This window comes from Camellia sinensis, chromosome 8, assembly GCF_055761805.1.
Source record: "Camellia sinensis isolate YWXY chromosome 8, ASM5576180v1, whole genome shotgun sequence".
NCBI lineage: Eukaryota > Viridiplantae > Streptophyta > Magnoliopsida > Ericales > Theaceae > Camellia > Camellia sinensis.
The window spans coordinates 194,646,196-194,664,082 of record NC_138968.1 but is presented as its reverse complement, the minus strand read 5'-3'; the positions used below and the strand labels follow the sequence as shown (position 1 = coordinate 194,664,082).

General features: G+C 47.3%; 1 protein-coding gene across 1 annotated transcript in view; it reads right to left on the bottom strand.

The window, feature by feature from the left end:
• LOC114290095 (heavy metal-associated isoprenylated plant protein 47) overlaps positions 1-17,887 on the bottom strand; it is a 125,645-nt gene that overhangs the window by 90,004 nt on the left and 17,754 nt on the right. The gene's annotated exons all lie outside the window — the stretch shown is intronic.

Sequence of the window (17,887 nt, the reverse complement as noted above, 5' to 3'; positions counted from 1 at the left end):
AGCTCTTAAGTTCAACAATATAACAGAATCTAATTATAAGATTACAAATCAACAAACATGTCCGGATATTTCTCGCGGACTTCCAATTCACGTTCCCAAGTGGCTTCCTCCACTCCGTGGTGTTTCCACAAAACTTTGACCAAAGGGATGGTCTTGCCTCGCAAAACTTGATCTCGCCTATCCAAGAATCGAATCGGTCTCTCCTCATATGAAACATCCTCATCAACTACTAAATCGGTCCAATCCAACACATGTGATGGATCCGGCTCATACTTCCGAAGCATACTCACATGAAACACGTCATGTACTTCGGACAACTGCGGCGGCAAAGCTAAACGATAAGCAGCCTCGCCAATCCTCTCAAGGATCTCAAACGGACCAATGAATCGAGGGGACAACTTCCCACTCTTCCCAAACCTCATCAAACCCCGTCTAGGTGATATCTTCAGAAAGACATGATCACCCACCTCAAACACCAAAGGTCTCCTCCTACGGTCGGCATACGATTTCTGACGACTCTGTGCTGTAACAAGCCTCTTACGGATAAGCTCAACTTTCTCCGTCGTTTCCCTCACCAACTCTGGACCCAACAGAGGTGCATCACCCACCTCAGCCCAACACACAGGAGATCTACACGGTCGGCCATACAAGGCCTCAAATGGTGCCATACCGATACTAGACTGGAAACTGTTGTTGTAAGCAAATTCCACCAACGGCAAGTGCCTCTCCCACGACCCACTAAAGTCTAGAACACAACCCCGAAGCATATCCTCAAGTATCTGAATAGTACGCTCGGACTGTCCGTCAGTCTGAGGATGATAGGCCGTGCTAAAGGTCAACTTAGTGCCTAAGGCACTCTGCAAACTCTGCCACAACCTGGCAGTAAAACGAGGATCTCTATCTGAGACGATCGTCACTGGGACCCCGTGCAATCTCACTATGTCCCGAATATACAAGTCGGCAAGATGATCTACCGAATCACTCACGCGCATAGAAATAAAGTGCGCCAACTTAGTCAACCGGTCTACAACCACCCAAATAGCATCACTACCCCGCTGAGTCCTCGGAAGACCTACAACGAAGTCCATAGTGACATGCTCCCACTTCCACTCGGCAATAGGCAAGGGTTGCAATAAACCCGCTGGCCTCTGATGCTCGGCCTTCACTTGCTGGCAAGTAAGGCACTTAGATACGAAAGCTGCCACATCTCTCTTCATACCACGCCACCAAAACTGGCGACCCAAATCCCGATACATCTTAGTGCCTCCCGGATGCACCGCAAGGCATGAATGATGAAACTCTCGGAGTACCTCCTCTCGGCAAGACTCCGGCACAAACAGACGATCTCGGTATCTCACACTCAGGTCGGAATACACCGTCAAACCCTTCTCAACCTTCCCACCGGAAATCTTCTCACGGAGAGATTCTACCTCAAAGTCACCTCTCTGAGCCTCTAACACTCGAATCACAAGTGAAGGCTGTGCAATAACAGAAAACAAGGCCGCAGCCTCAACGGATTCGCCCAGAAGTAAATCAAACTCCCCAAGTGCACCCAACATCTCCCATTCTCGGATGGCAATACTAGCTATGTCACCAACAGGTTTCCTGCTAAGGGCATCGGCCACCACATTGGCCTTTCCCGGATGATAATGCAACTCAAAGTCATAATCCTCTATAAATTCCATCCACCTCCTCTGCCTCAAGTTCAAGTCTTTCTGTGTAAACAAATACTTCAGACTCTTATGATCCGAGAACACCTCGAACCTCTCACCATAAAGATAATGCCTCCAAATCTTCAAGGCAAATATCACAGCTGCTAACTCTAGATCATGCGTAGGGTAATTCTGCTCGTGAATTTTCAACTGACGTGAGCCATAGGCAACTACTTTCCCCTCTTGCATTAACACACAACCCAGACCCTCTCGTGAGGCGTCACAATAGACTGCATAACCCAACCCTCTCTCTGGAATAATCAATACTGGAGCGGTAGTCAGTCTAACTTTCAACTCCTGAAACGACTTTTCACAAGTCTCACTCCATACAAATTTAACTCCCTTTCGAGTCAGCCTAGTCAACGGTGATGCTAACCTGGAGAAATCTTTCACAAACCGACGGTAATACCCAGCTAATCCCAGAAAACTGCGGATCTCAAATACACTCTTAGGCTGTGCCCAATCCTGCACTGCCTCTACCTTGGACGTATCAACAGACACTCCTTCACCGGATACCACATGGCCTAAGAATTTGACTTCTCTCAGCCAGAACTCACACTTCCCAAACTTGGCATACAGCCTATGGGCTCTAAGTAACTCAAGCACCACCCTCAAGTGTGCCTCATGCTCCTCCTCAGAAGGCGAATAGATAAGGATGTCGTCCACAAAAATGACTACAAACCGATCCAAGAATTTCCGGAAAATCCGGTTCATCAAGTCCATAAAGACTGCCGGTGCATTGGTGAGTCCGAATGGCATCACCAGAAACTCATAATGGCCATACCGCGTACGGAATGCCGTCTTCGAAATATCCTCTTCCCTGACCCTCAACTGGTGGTAACCCGATCTCAAGTCTATCTTAGAGAAACAACGGGAACCCTTCAACTGGTCAAACAGGTCATCTATACGGGGCATAGGGTACTTATTCTTGACCGTAGCCCGATTCAACTTCCGGTAATCTATACAAAGTCTCAAAGCACCTCCTTTCTTTTTAACAAAGAGGGCCGGTGCTCCCCATGGCGAAACACTAGGACGTATAAAACCCTTGTCTAATAATTCCTGGAGCTGAATCTTCAACTCAACTAACTCGGCTGGGGCAAAACGATAAGGTGCCATAGAAATCGGTGCTGTGCCTGGCACTAGGTCAATGGAGAACTCAATCTCCCGATGCGGTGGCAAACCAACAAGATCCTCAGGAAAGACGTCCGAGTACTCACAAACCACCCTTGGCAACACAATCTGTGTCTCCTCATTCTCACTAATCGAAAGGTTAGCAAGTAAACTACTAAGCTCACTCCGTCTTCGTGGAACATACCCTGGTGGCAACACATCACCAACCTGGTCCCCCAGAAAATGAAAATACTCTCCGCTCAAGGTACAACAAGTGACCCTCTGGCGGTAGCAATCAATAACTGCCCGGTATGACGATAACCAGTCCATACCCAAAATAACATCGAAACCCCTCATAGGCATAACGACAAAGGAAAATGGGATTCTATGATAATCAACCTCTATATCACAACCCCTAACACCTTGTTTCAAAATCAATTCACCCCCAAGAGGTGACACTACACATATAGGAGATGCTAACTGTGCTAACTCCAATTCCAAAACAGATGCAAATGCAGCAGACACAAAGGAATGAGATGCACCCGTATCAATCAAAACATTAGCAACCGAGTTGCAAAACAAGAAGGTACCTCTCACAACTGATGGAGTCGGTACAAGATCCTGCGCGGTAACAGCGTACACGCGCCCAGACGACCTCTGATCAACCTGCTCACCCCTAGGAGCATAAGATTGCTGCACTGTCTGGGACGATGAAGCCCCCTGATTAGCCCTCGAGGCCTGACCCGACTGAGCTGGCTGCTGACCCTGAATCGGCCTCAAACCAGATGCACCAGGTGTGCCACCCAACTGTGGGCAATACCTCTTCATGTGCCCTGGCTGACCACACTGATAACACGAGAGTGGCTGACCTCTACCCTGACTCTGGCTCTGAGATCGAGCCGAAGATGATGCTGCTCTCTGCACTCCTCCCCTCTGAGGACAAACTGGAGACTTGTGGCCCAGCTGGTCACACTTGAAACAGGTAATGTCTCCCTGACTGCCTTTCCCCGAACTAGCACTCGGTACAGGAAAAGTCGATCTAGAAAAGCTACCCTGAGACTGCTGGGGATTAAAACCCTTCTGTCTCCTACCATCACTCTGACTATCCTGACTCCTCTTGGAGCCCTTCTGCCCTTCCTCCTCCTCCTGCATCATGATCTCCATATGGGCTGCAGCATCAACCATACGCCCATAATCCCGAATCATAGTTCCCCCAACTCTCAGCTTGAGGCCACGCCTCAACTTCTTCTCAAACTCAATACAACGGCGTTCCTCAGACGCCACCAACTCAGGTGCAAACCTGGACAAACTAGTAAATGCAGCCTCAAACTCGGCCACTGAAGAACTCGCCTGCTTAAGCTGACAAAACTGGTCTCGCAGCTTCTCCCTGACTGCCGGAGATAAAAACTTCTCCTGGAATGCATTCACAAAAGCCTCCCACGTACCTCCTATACGCCCCTTAGTAAACTTCCACCACTGACCCGCATCCCCCTTCAACTGGAAAGATGCCAAGGTCACTTTCAACCCCTCGTCTTCGATGCCAAGCATCTCAAACGTCTTCGTTGTCTGTTCGAGCCATTCATCTGCCTTAAGTGGCTCTTTAGGATCACCCACAAATTCATCCGGATTAGACCGGAAGAACTCCCTCTTCAGAAAGGAAGGTCCTGCATCCGCAATAACAGCCTGAGCTTGATTCTCAGCTCTGAGAATGCCTACTGACTCCCTGAATGCCCCTGCTATCTCTCGGGCTAGAGCGCCCATAGCCTGCTGGCCTACTGGCTCGGCCACATTGGCCTGGCCAATTCCCTCTTGAACTGCCGGAATCTCTTCTGGCACAGGCAACTCCTGCCTACCCGGTCTACCACGCCTACCGCGTCCTCGTCCTCGTCCTGACATCCTAATAAAGGAAACAAAGACATTAGCACATTAATAAATGTGCCGAAGCTAAACACTCGCGTCCTAATACAATGGACAACAATAATTCATTCCACGTAAGCACATAATCACATAAGCACCTACGAATTTCATTCCCGGATAATGATAGTCCCAATGCGTTACTATAGTTCCGGTTGGAAGCAGCAGTGATCAAGTGCCTTTCCAACAAGACTACTAGAAACTCAAGGGTACAATCAACATCCTAGAAACTACATTCCATACTCACATAATCACATAAACATGTTATCACATAAGCATATAACATTACACTAAGTCTCTATCAAACGAGACGAACCCAATGTGATACTAATCACTTCCCACGTACCCAAAGTATTCAAACCCGGTACGCTCTGATACCAAGTTGTAACGCCCTCAAAATTAACCCATTATATATCATTGACATGCATTATTTAAAGAAGACATTTTATTAATTCATTCATCAGAGTACTACTAAATAATCGAATAAAATGCCCTACAGGCTTACATCTTTCCAAGCCAACACTTGGATACAAAAATACGAGTTCTAACTCAATACAAGAAAAGCCCTAGGCTTGAGTGTTTACATGTACTAACAAATAAAAGCAAACAACAGAAAAATAGTCTTCAGAATCCAAGTCCTTCCAAGCTAAGTCCTTGGAGGTAGCTTATCCCCTGAACCTGAAAATGATGTTCCCATAAAGGGTGAGCCACAGCCCAGTAGAAATATACTAAACCACATATAAGCAATGAATAAAGCAATAGCATTCAACAGATGGTTAACCAGGATAATCAATTACTTCATTTTACAGTCTCATGACACTATTGTCTAAGATACGTTTTACTTCCCAGTTTTATTAACATGGCTCAGAACCTGGCCAAACTTACAACAGTGAATTAAATATATCGTATTCACATCCTTCCAATATCAACAAACAAATGAGACTCAAGCTCAAATAAATCAAAACACTTCATACTTCCAGATTGATACACATTTTAGTGTTGTATCAATAAAACACTTCTATATAAATAAGCACACATAAAAGTGATGCTAATGGAGTCCATCCCCTATCTCCTCCCAAACAAAATCCGGTTTAGAGGTCCATCCCATATCTTCCCCTAAACCGTGGAGTACATCCCCTATCTCCTCCCACACACAAAACAATGTATGCAAATGCAATGCTCAATCAATACACGTAATTTCTATCAATGCAATAGTCAAAATTTATGACTTAACCAATGTGATTAGTTTCAGTTAATCCTAATCCACATGCATTGTCTACAACAATCACGACTATCCTCCACCGATAGCCCAAAACAGTTATTTCTAAACTGAAAATAACTATGTCCACAATTCAATAGACAAATGATTTCAAATTATCCAATTACGCCATTTAATCAATGAATTCCCCAATTCCATGAATTTAATCATCTTTTCCCAATTCCATGAATTACTTATATAAATCAATTCAATAATTCAACTAGGGTTTTTCCCAAAATTTACCAAAGTATTCCCAACATATTAAAATACCAAAACTTAGAACATAACCTATAAATTGGAGTAGGAAATCCCTACCTCAGAGAAAACAACCCAAATGGTGAAGACAGAGATGAGTGCCCAAAGACCAAAATGCTCCAAATTGCCAAATGTTCAGATTAAATGAAAGCTCTTAACTCCCTCTATCTTTTTAATAAAGCAACTAGGGTTGAAACACTCCCTAAACAGATCAAACCTAAGAGAGAAGGTGAGTAGGGAGAGAGAGAGGTCGAACCTAGGGTTTGGAATCAAAAGAATATGAAAAAGACTGATCAAATCCCGCTGCTGTGTATTTAAACTGGACAGGCTCGCTCGAGCGAATACTTTGTCGCTCGAGCGACCAGACACAGAGAATCTACGCTCGAGCCAAGGAAGCCTTGCTCGAGCCAACAACCCAAAAGCTCGCTCGAGCGAAAGAAAGCTCGATCGAGCGAAGAACTCAAACCCTCAGGTCTGAAACCAGACTCACGCTCGAGCGAAGGAACTATTGCTCGAGCGAAGAACAAACTAACTCGCTCGAGCGAAGAAAAGCTCGCTCGAGCCAAGAATGCAAAGCTTCAGGTCCAACCCAGACGCAAACTCTCGCTCGAGCTACCAAACCCCGGCTCGAGCGAAGAACCAAAACAACATCTCGCTCGAGCGACAAACTCCTCGCTCGAGCGAATAACCAAAATTCTGGACAACAACACTTGGTTTCTAAACCCAACCAACCTGAACAAACCTGCCCAACACATCCTATAATTCCAAATGAGAAAATAAGGAACAACAACAACAACAATTATACAATGACAGAATCTACGGAACAGACCGGATACAATAATCAAATGGGAAAAGACCGGGGTCGCTATAAAGCCTGCGGGCATCAGTTCGGTATTGTCGGCATCAGGCCTGCGGGCATCAGTTCGGTATTATGGGTATCAGGCCTGCGGGCATCAGCCAGTATTTGAGAATCAGCTATCTGCGGGTATCAGATTCTGTTTTAGGGAACAGTGATACAGGGATAATAATCAGTGTTTAAGGACAGTGTGTTATTCAGCTTATTGACTGTGTGTTGATTATACCCGGCTGTGTGTCATGCATTTTATTTTAAGCTGTTATGCTGTCCGTTTATCTGTTTATTTATTTCCTTTTCGCTTTATTTATCTTTTACTAGGGTCAGTTTTAGCACGATTACTTCCAACCCAGCAGGCATTCCCCAAGCACTTTGGACACGAGGTCGTCGACTCCATCGATCTGAGGATCTAATCGACGGACAGTCAGTGTTCCATTCTCTACCCTCTGTTACAAGAAGGAAGCAGAAAAAGCGCAGTGTATCTGAACAAAGAGCACCAGAACAGTGGTATCCCCCATCAGTGGACAGTTGGATTGAGATCCCCATTGAGACAGATCTGCCAGTAGTTCAAACAAATCAAAACAGTATGACGGCACCAACAGGAGTTGAGGAAATGATGCGCCAAATGCAGGAAACCATGCGGGCCATGCAACAGGATGCCGTTCGTCGGGATGAACTCGCTAAGCAACAAGCTGAGATTATGACCCAGCAGGCTGAGCTGATTACCAGACTGCAACAACAGAGTACAGCATCTACTTCACACCAAATTCCTCCTCCAGCAGAAGCCCCATTACCTGAGCAGGCACCTGCTGTTCAGAACGCTCCTCCAAACACCCAGAATACTGTACCGACTATCCAAAATCTGCAAGAGGACACAAATCTTCCAACGGGGCCAGCTCCGCCCCCGCTTCCACCTCAACTGTCCAAGGTCCATACACCCAATCACCCGGACTCTCCCTTCGAGGTCGAGGTTGATCATACAGCTCTGAAATTGAGCAAACTGGAGAAGCTCTTCAAGAAATCCCAAGGGGTCAAGGCTATGCCGGATATCGAAGATGGATATACCGAGGAGGCCGTAACACTCCCCGATAGGTTCAAAATGCCACAAATCGACCGCTTTGACGGGACCGGCGACCCCATGGTCCATATCCGACTATTTACAGACGTCTTGCGGCCAATGGGCCTAACACGACCACAGAAGCTCTCACTATTCGGCCGAACCCTGTCGGGTGTGGCCTCCCATTGGTACGCAAGATTACAAGATGAAGTGAAAAAGAATTGGGATGAAATGGCTGAGGCCTTTGTCACGCAATATTCGTACAACACTCAGATCGAGATCACAACCCGCGATCTTGAAACGACAAGGCAAGAGCCCAAGGAATCTTTCTCGGACTTTGTGATCCGATGGAGGGCAAAGGCGTCAACAATGACTTTAAGGCCCACTGACAAAGATCAAATCCGGATGATTGTGCGCAATCTCCACCCGAAGTTGATGCAGAGAATGATTGTAGTCCCCTTCCCTACTTTCGCAGATTTACATGATATGGGGGTGCAAATCGAAGACGCAATGAGACAAGGTCTGTTTGACCACGACAGAGAACAACCGAGGAGGACGTTCAACCGTAACAACAATGCGGGCCCGAGTGGCGCTGCAAATATGAGAGCCTCGGAAGTTAGTGTGGTCACCACCACTCCCCCTCCCCCTCTAAGGCCCATGACTGCCACACCCTTCTCCGGTGCGTCCGGAAGCAACACACAAGCCAACAGATTCCAACCACGAGGCCAAAGAACCTTTACCCCACTATATATGCCTCTGACCAAAGTTCTGGGAATATTGATCAGAAAAAATCACTTAAAACCCCTGGAACCAAAGCCATTACCGAATCCACTCCCTCCCTCTTACGACCCGTCAAAGTATTGCGCATATCACCAACAACACGGTCATGACACCGACCGTTGTTACAGATTGCGTCATGAGATCCAAGATCTTATTGACAAACAGGTGATCGCACCTCCTGATAAACCCAATGTCACCACCAACCCTCTCCCACCACATAACCAAGCTCCTCCTCCCAAAAGAATTAACTTTATCCAGACTGGGGTCGTATCTTACGATCCTAGCATCTATATTACGCCCACCCACCTACCCAAGCCAGAGGTGCTCCTCCCCGATTGCACTGATTTCTTGTGCATGATGGACATCTCTGAAACCCAACCAGAACCGATGGTGGTGACCGTCGAAGACAGGGCAGGGCAGATTTCGAGAGAGAATGAGATTGTTGAATCTGGGACTGGGCAGAATTTTGCTGGGGGAGCCTATGATCCAAGCAAGCACATCCTATCAACGAGCCGAATTGGGCTAAGCGTAGAATTGCCAGAGACAGGAGAGCTATGCATGATCCGGGAGGATGGATCTGGGCTATGGGCAGATGATTTGACAGCCGCAGAGGAAGACTTTGCCAACCTGCAATTTCTTGATGACCAGGAACTGGGGGAGGCGTCAATCAATTGGTACGATTATGAGGGATCAGAGGAGGCCACTGGGTGGCTCGAGGATCAACCAGATGCAGTGGGGGAAGCCCAACCAGAACAGAACCCGGCAGGGGCAGAAATATCAGTTGTGGCCGGAATGGCCGAAAGTCAAGTTGTACCGCCGGAGAGCGCCGGTGCTAAGAGTTTCGCTCAAGACAGGGGCATCATAGATATGGGAACTGTTAAACAAACAGCTGTACTGACGCAGCTGGAACAAGAAAAGTTTGAGGCTACTGAGAGAGCCAGGAAGGCAAAGGGCCCTGAGGGGACTGAAAGTGCTGTGTGCACGAAGACAGACAATGCCGCGAGCATATGGACAGAGAGCACTGAGAGTACGACTGGACCGGAGCCAGACAGGTGTCTGTTGGCTGCCAGCGGAATGTGGTGGGAAGATGACGACTTGTGTCTTGCCCACACCGATGAAGACTGGGGGAATAACCAACCGGATGACACTTGGTACCTTGATGAGATTGACCACATGACAAGAAGTGGGCGGTACTTCAAACCCCCACACCTGGACCAACCCGAGGCATCCGGGAAAGATAGAGAAGCGGAGAGACAGAAGGAGAAACAGATTGAGGATGAAGCTGTGCTGAAACAGTTAAAAAAGATACAAGCAGACATCTCCATCTGGGGACTGCTAATGGCATCACGAGTACACAGAGAAGTTGTCCTATCTGCTATGGATAAGTCCAAACTCTCCATAGACACCACGCCTGAACAGCTGGTTGGGCTGGTTTTTCCAAGAGGAGGTTCCCCGGCATTAACCTTTTCGGACAAGGAGCTACCGCCTGAGGGCACAAGTCATAACAAACCTCTCTATATTTCTGTGGAATGTGGAGATAAGTGGATACCGGTGGTACTTGTTGATACCGGGTCTGCGATTAACGTCTGCCCAACCAGAACGGCATATGCAATCGGGTTGAAACCCGTGGACTTCGTCCCAACCACCCAAGTGATCAGAGCATACGACAATACCAGCAGAGAAGTGATGGGGACTGTTAAAATTCAAACCAAGGTTGGTCCAGGGCAACACAGCATCGAATTTCATATCTTGGATGTTCCCGCAACCTTTAACCTACTTTTGGGGTGACCGTGGTTGCACCAGGTCAAAGCAGTCTCTTCCACTCTACATCAAATGCTAAAGTACCCCCACGGGAAAGGGGTAGCGATAGTTTTTGGAAATTCGTCAATCCATCCGCCGCCGGAAGTGTCCACGCCCGTCTTGGAGATCGAGCACGGCACGGAGGATGTGTTTTTGTCGGGGTTCACTTTGGCCGAGGCTCAAGTGGTGCAGAATGTCATGGCTGCGAATGAGGGCATGTATGTTAGTGCACAATCCATATACCTCATGAACAAGCTAAAGCATACCCCTGGGATGGGATTAGGGAGAAGCGGCCGGAAAGGCGTCTCAGTGTTGGCCGAAGTGCCACACAACCCTCACGCCTTTGGACTGGGTTATCTGCCCACCAAAGAGGATTGGATGAGGAAAGGAAAAGAAATGGCCGGAAGGGCCAGGGCAAAGAAGGCCGGGAAGCCATTTGATTTAATGCACAGGCCCATCTGGGGTACCCTAAACGGACGCTTCGTCCGGGAGGGGGAAGATTTTCCATTCTGCGGTTTCCCGGAGCCATGGCTAAACGCGGAGGGGACGCGCGTGCCTGGTTTTGAAATCTTCTTCGACATACAATTATCTGGGGATGACGTTGCCGAAGCGCAGACAGACCCACCAACTGAGGTTGAGCAATGTGAAGCAGTGGATCCTGAGAGCATAGAGCTTGAAATGGGGGTAGCACTGGCGAGTCTACTATCAGATCCTCCGATCGGCCAAGAGTGCTTGGGGGATAACTCTTCGGTTTCTGTGATTGGAGATGAAATAGCTGCGGGCTTTCCAGCGCCGATCTTGGATGCATCTATCGCACCTTCTCTCATCTGGCAATATGAAGAAGGCTTTTTATCTAGCAGTTCCGGGTCAGGTAGTGAGCCGGAATCTGATTCTACCGAATCTTGTGCGTCAGAATCAGATTCCAGCTCGACTGAGTCTGAGTCCGGTATTCCTGGGGGTGATAACCCGGATGCCACAGTCCTGTCTAGGTCGTCTTTTTCATTTTCTTTTGAGTCTGTTGTAACAGAGGAATCTGACGGCTTGGAAATATTTAATGAGAATGATGTGGATGTGGTTTCCGAGTATTTTTCTGTGCCTTTGATTTATTACTTAAATCAGGATTTTCAAAATTTTGATGAAAACAACGAGGGAGAAATTCCCCCGGTTTTGCAACGATTAATTGATCAAGAGCAGGAAAGATTTGTTAAACCTTTAATGGATGAAATCACTACTGTGAATATTGGTACTGAGAAGGACCCGCGGCTGGTCCAGATCGGGTCCACGTTGTCTTCGGAGGAGCGCGAGCGCTTAGTCGCTTTATTAAAAGATTTCAAAGATGTTTTCGCGTGGTCCTACGAAGACATGCCTGGAATCGATCCTAAGATTGTACAGCACCGGATCCCTCTTGATCTTGAGGCCCGCCCTATCAAACAGAAACTCAGAAGGATTCGCCCGGACTGGGCTCTCAAAATTAAGGAAGAGGTCACCAAGCAAATTGACGCAGGGTTCCTGCTGGTATCTGAATATCCAACTTGGTTGGCCAACATTGTTCCGGTGCCAAAGAAGGACGGCAGAATTCGGGTTTGTGTAGACTTCAGAGATTTGAACAGGGCCAGTCCGAAGGACGACTTCCCCTTGCCGCACATCGATGAATTGGTGGATTTCACGGCAGGACACGCCTTGCTTTCATTTATGGATGGTTTCTCAGGCTATAATCAGATAGTAATGGCACCCGAAGACCGGGAGAAGACTGCGTTCACTACCCCGTGGGGTACGTATTGTTATAGAGTGATGCCATTCGGGTTGAAAAATGCTGGAGCTACGTATCAACGAGCAGCAACTACAATATTGCATGATATGATCCATAAAGAGGTCGAGGTGTATGTGGACGACATGATTGTCAAGTCCAAAGATAGAGAGGGCCACTACACCGCCTTACAAAAATTCTTTCAGAGGATCAAAGAGTTTCGACTGCGACTGAATCCCCAGAAATGCACGTTTGGCGTTACAGCAGGGAAGATGCTAGGGTTTCTGATCACACAAAGGGGCATCGAGGTCGACCCTTCCAAAATCAAGGCCATCTTAGAAATGCCACCACCAAGGACTGAAAAGGAGGTGCGAGGCTTTCTGGGTAAAGTGCAATTCATAAGACGGTTTATTTCTAAATTAACCTTGACTTGTGAACCACTTTTTGGTCTCCTGAAGAAAGGAAAGAAATTCCAATGGGACGGCCGATGTCAAGCAGCTTTTGAGCAGATCAAAGAGTATCTACAGAACCCACCCGTGTTGTCACCGCCAGAGCCGGGGAGACCGTTGATATTGTACCTTTCGGTAACTGAGACTACCATGGGCTACATGCTCGCGCAGGAGTCAGAAGACAAAGTGGAAAGGGCCATATACTATCTGAGCAAAAAGATGCTGGATTATGAGACCCGCTATACACCGCTGGAGAAGGCTTGTTTGGCCTTGGTATGGGCAACCAGGAAGCTGCGGCACTACCTGTTAGCCCACTCTGTAATGTTGGTTTCGCGTTTGGATCCCATCAAATATCTCTTCGAGAAACCAGCACTTACGGGTAGGCTAGCTCGATGGCTGCTGTTGCTCTCCGAATTTGATTTGAAGTATATAATGCGCAAGTCAGTAAAAGGGAGAGCGGTAGCGGAATTCCTTGCCGACCACCCAGTTGAGGGGGATGAAGCGGTTGAGTATCTATTCCCAGATGAAGCTATTCTACATGTCGAAGATGAAACTTGGACGATGTACTTTGACGGAGCGTCAAACCAGTATGGGTATGGGATAGGGGTGTTGCTGATAGCGCCTGATGATTCCCGTATCCCTTTAGCATTCAAGCTCCAGTTCAAAGTTTCCAACAATGAAGCAGAGTATGAGGCATGTATTGCTGGCCTGGAAGCAGCCCTGGAACTAGGGGCGAGACGGTTGGATGTCATTGGGGACTCGAACCTTGTTGTGTCTCAAGCAAAAAGAGATTGGAAGGTCAAGGAGGAAAGGATGATAATCTACCACCAAACCTTGGATCTGCTAATTCCTCGGTTTGAGAAGCTAAATTTCACCCACCTCGTAAGAGAGAACAACAGGTTTGCAGATTCATTAGCAACTCTATCTTCTATGATAGACATCCCGTCCGGAGTCCGGATGCGTCCAGTTATTATTGATCAAAAGTTTACGCCAGCATACGAGTCAATTTCCGCCATAGATGAGGTTCAAGATGGCAACCCCTGGTATTACGACATCTGGAACTTCTTGGAAAAGGAGACATATCCACTAGGGGCAAATGCCAAAGATAAGAGGGCTGTCAGAAGAATGGCTGCTCAGTTCGTTATCTGCGGGGGAAAGCTGTACAAAAGGGGTCATTTGGGAATGCATAAGCTCTGTGTAGAAGCTGAAGAGTCAAGACGCCTGATGGAAGCCATCCATGGGGGGGAGTGTGGTGCACACATGAATGGAGTAATGCTGGCCAGAAAGATCCTCAGACAGGGCTACTACTGGTCAACCATGGAGGAGGATTGTATTAGCTTTGTTCGGCGATGCCACAAGTGTCAAATCCATGCAAATCGCATGAACATCCCGCCGTCAAAACTGTACAACATGACTTCCCCATGGCCTTTTTCAGTCTGGGGAATTGATGTGATCGGAGCTGTTACCCCGAAGGGGTCAAACGGGCATGAGTTTATCCTAGTAGCGATAGATTATTTCACAAAGTGGGTCGAGGCCCAATCATACGCGGTGTTGAAGGCGTCGCACGTCGCAAAGTTCATCAGAAACAACATCATCTGTCGCTACGGGGTGCCAAACGAAATAATTTCAGATAATGGTTCCCACTTCAAGAAAGAAGTGATAGACTTGTTGGAGAAATACAATGTGGCTTTCCATAAGTCATCTACATACCGGCCGCAGACCAACGGAGCGGTTGAGGCCGCCAACAAGAATATCAAGCATATACTACAGAAGATGGTGGAAACCTATCGGGATTGGCCAGACAAGCTGCCATTTGCTCTGTGGGGCTACAGGACTTCAATCAGAACTTCTACTGGAGCAACTCCATATTCATTGGTCTATGGAATGAAGGCTGTTCTACCCATTGAGATTGAGGTTCCGTCGTTACGAGTATTGGCTGAATGCCAGATAGCCGAGGCAGATTGGCAGCAAAGCAGATTCGAAGAACTCATGCTCTTTGATGAAAGAAGACTGAAAGCACTGTACCACATCCAAGGCTATCAACGAAGAATTGCCCGAGCTTTCAACAAGAAGGTTAAGTCCAGGAATCTGAAAGAAGGAGATTTGGTGCTCAAAGACAACCGAGCTCCCATCCACGACCCAAGGGGCAAGTTCAAACCCAATTGGACTGGTCCTTATATCATCAAAGCTGTCTGGTCAGGTGGAGCTGTGGTTCTGATGGATCTAGATGGCTTGGAGTTCTCACAACCGATCAATATGGACAAGTTGAAGAAATACTATCCTTGAGAGGCTCGCTAGGCCGAAAACTCGAAAGGGCGACCTAAGCAAAAGTCAGAGCACAAAAAATTAGAAAATATAAAAACTAAGCTCGCAAGGTTGAAAACCCGCAAAGGGCGGCCTTGGCAAAAGTTAGAGCGCAAAAGGAGAGTGAAAATACTCGAGTGAACCTCAGCCTGAACTACGTAAGGCTTGATTCCCATCTTTGGGATACGTAGGCAACTTCATCTTGAAGTTCAGCCATAAACATTTCCCCGATCAACTCTGTCCATTCTGATCATCTCAGTCATCTTTATCCACCAGCATTTATCGCGATCTCCGGTACAGTGCTGTTCAGACTAGGGGCAACTTTCCGTTGCTTTGAAGTGCCGCATTGTTCTTCAAACTAGGGGCAACTTTCTAGTTGCAGGGATCTGGGGTTGTGCATTTCAGTGACAGATCTCCGGCGTGTCCAGTTCTGATCCACATCGAAAATAGTTTTGAAAAGTTTTAATAAAAGTTGACTTTGTTCAAATCAACCTTTTTACGACTAAGACCATTTTTGGACCAAAAGCGGAAAATTTTCAGTACCACAACTTTCAATTTCATTGATTTCAAAACTGAGTTTTCTTGCTCTTGCATTACAATCGAGGTTGCTTTTTTAGTACATTCGTAAAGAAAACTTGAAAATGCTAAATAAGCAATAAATTTGGGGCATAGTTGAATCAAGTATCTCTGCGTCCCCTCCCAGAGCTGGACGGAGCATCTGATGCCAAGCTAGGCCCAACCTGTGCCTCCTCATTGAGCCAATCCAAGCACTCATTGGACAAAGTGCAACTGAAAGTAGAAGCAGGGGCCAGGAGCTCTCTAGTCCTCCATGCCGTGGCATATTGGGCAAGCTGTGCACCCCGGATCGGGAAAGCGGCTGGGTACTCAATCCCCTCCGGTGGACAGGTCTGATCATGACCAAACTGACGCAGGAACCGGAACGGAAAATAGAATACGTAGTGGGTTAGACCAATCAATTGGATCCCAATCAGCCGAGACATACTATAGCTCATTGCCGGGAGGTTGAGCCAAGGACAACGCCAAGCAATGCCGTTTGCGGACAAATTGCACATCCAATCAAACCACCACCTTTCGTCAAGAGCATTGACTAGACGCTGCCGAAAGAAGTAACCTCGAGCTGAATAGGCCGGGCAAGAGTCCACAACCTGCAACTTGTCCATTAACCATACCTAGGGGAGGGATGGAAAATGAGAGAATAAAGAACAGAGAGATGTACGATGAGAGAAAAGTAAGACAAGGGTTTTGTGAGAAAAACCGAGCCTGAGGGTCGAGTGACGTGAGCAAATATATACGTAAGGTTGGGTGGGAAACATTACCTGCAGCAGCAGTGGACTCCCAGCAAACCTGGTCGCCTCCCGGCGATAGACAGAATTTAAGCCCATCAGTGTCTCGGCCAAGGTCATGGCAATACAGCTCTTTCCTTCCCTCAAACCTTGGGCGACTTCAATCAAGCGAATGCTAGCCCCGCCGAAGCCCGAGGAAAGCAGAAAATGGGACAACAAACATAGGCAGAGGGCGTGTTGCCGGAAACCCTGCCAATAATGGTTGCTGCGGTCACCGGCGTTGGAAAAACGACGGATCAAGCCGAGGATGTCCAGTTCCCCACTGCAGATCATAGATCGAGCATCATGCGCCGTGAGCCCACACATCCGCCCTAAAGCCTGAGCGTGGCCAAAACGGAGCTGAGGCAAGATCACTTTAGAGCATTCAGATTCCATCAAAACCTGAAAATCTTCGAAAGTGGGACACATCTCTTGGCCGCCAAAGCTAAAAACATGCGTCACTGGATTCCAGAACCTTGCCGCGGCATGGAGAAAAGGAAGATGTAGCGGAGTATGGCTCAGCATGAATAGTGCATTCAAGCCGAAACCCCGGAAATTCAGCTTTTCCGAGCCATCTAGAGAAGAGATCCAAGATGTGATATTTTCTGCGAGGAACGCCTCCATCTTTGGCTAAAACTAAGATGAAATGAATGTTCTCGAAGTTGAAGCTTTTATAGAAGGAAAAACACTATTCACGGGGACACGTGTCAAAAATCTGGTGGCTGCAGGACTGAATGGCCGGCCAGCCACCTTTTCTGGCTGGCCAGCCATTTACTTTTTGCAGAAATGGCCGGCCAGCTGTCTCTCTCCACAAAAATGGCCGGCCGGCTCCCAGGGATGGCTGGCAATGCTGCAGTGTATCTCCTTGGCCCTGTTTTACTCTTCGAGGGAAAGTTCCAAGCATTTCCATGCAATAAGAGAGTCAAAGGCCTTTATCTCCCTCCGTTTCGGATGCGTTTCGATGCCCAGATTGTCAGAAGAACACTCTGTTGTTATTGAGTTTTGTTTATCGAGTTGTTGTTTTGCTTATCGAGTTGTTTGTCGAGCGGACGTATTTCGTGTTTTTGACTCTTTGCTCTCTGTTTAAGCAATTTTTGTTAAAGTCTTGTTTATTTGCGTTGTGGCATTTTGCTTATTGAGTTGTAAACTTCCTAAGGTCCTGTTATATCTTAGTAAGTTGAGTTGCTCAGTTTGTTGCGTCGATTCACTACCTGACTTGGTGATTACACAATGCGCATTTCCATTCAATTCCATCTTTGTGCAAAATAAATTGATGCGATACGATGCTAAAAGTTTAAAATACAA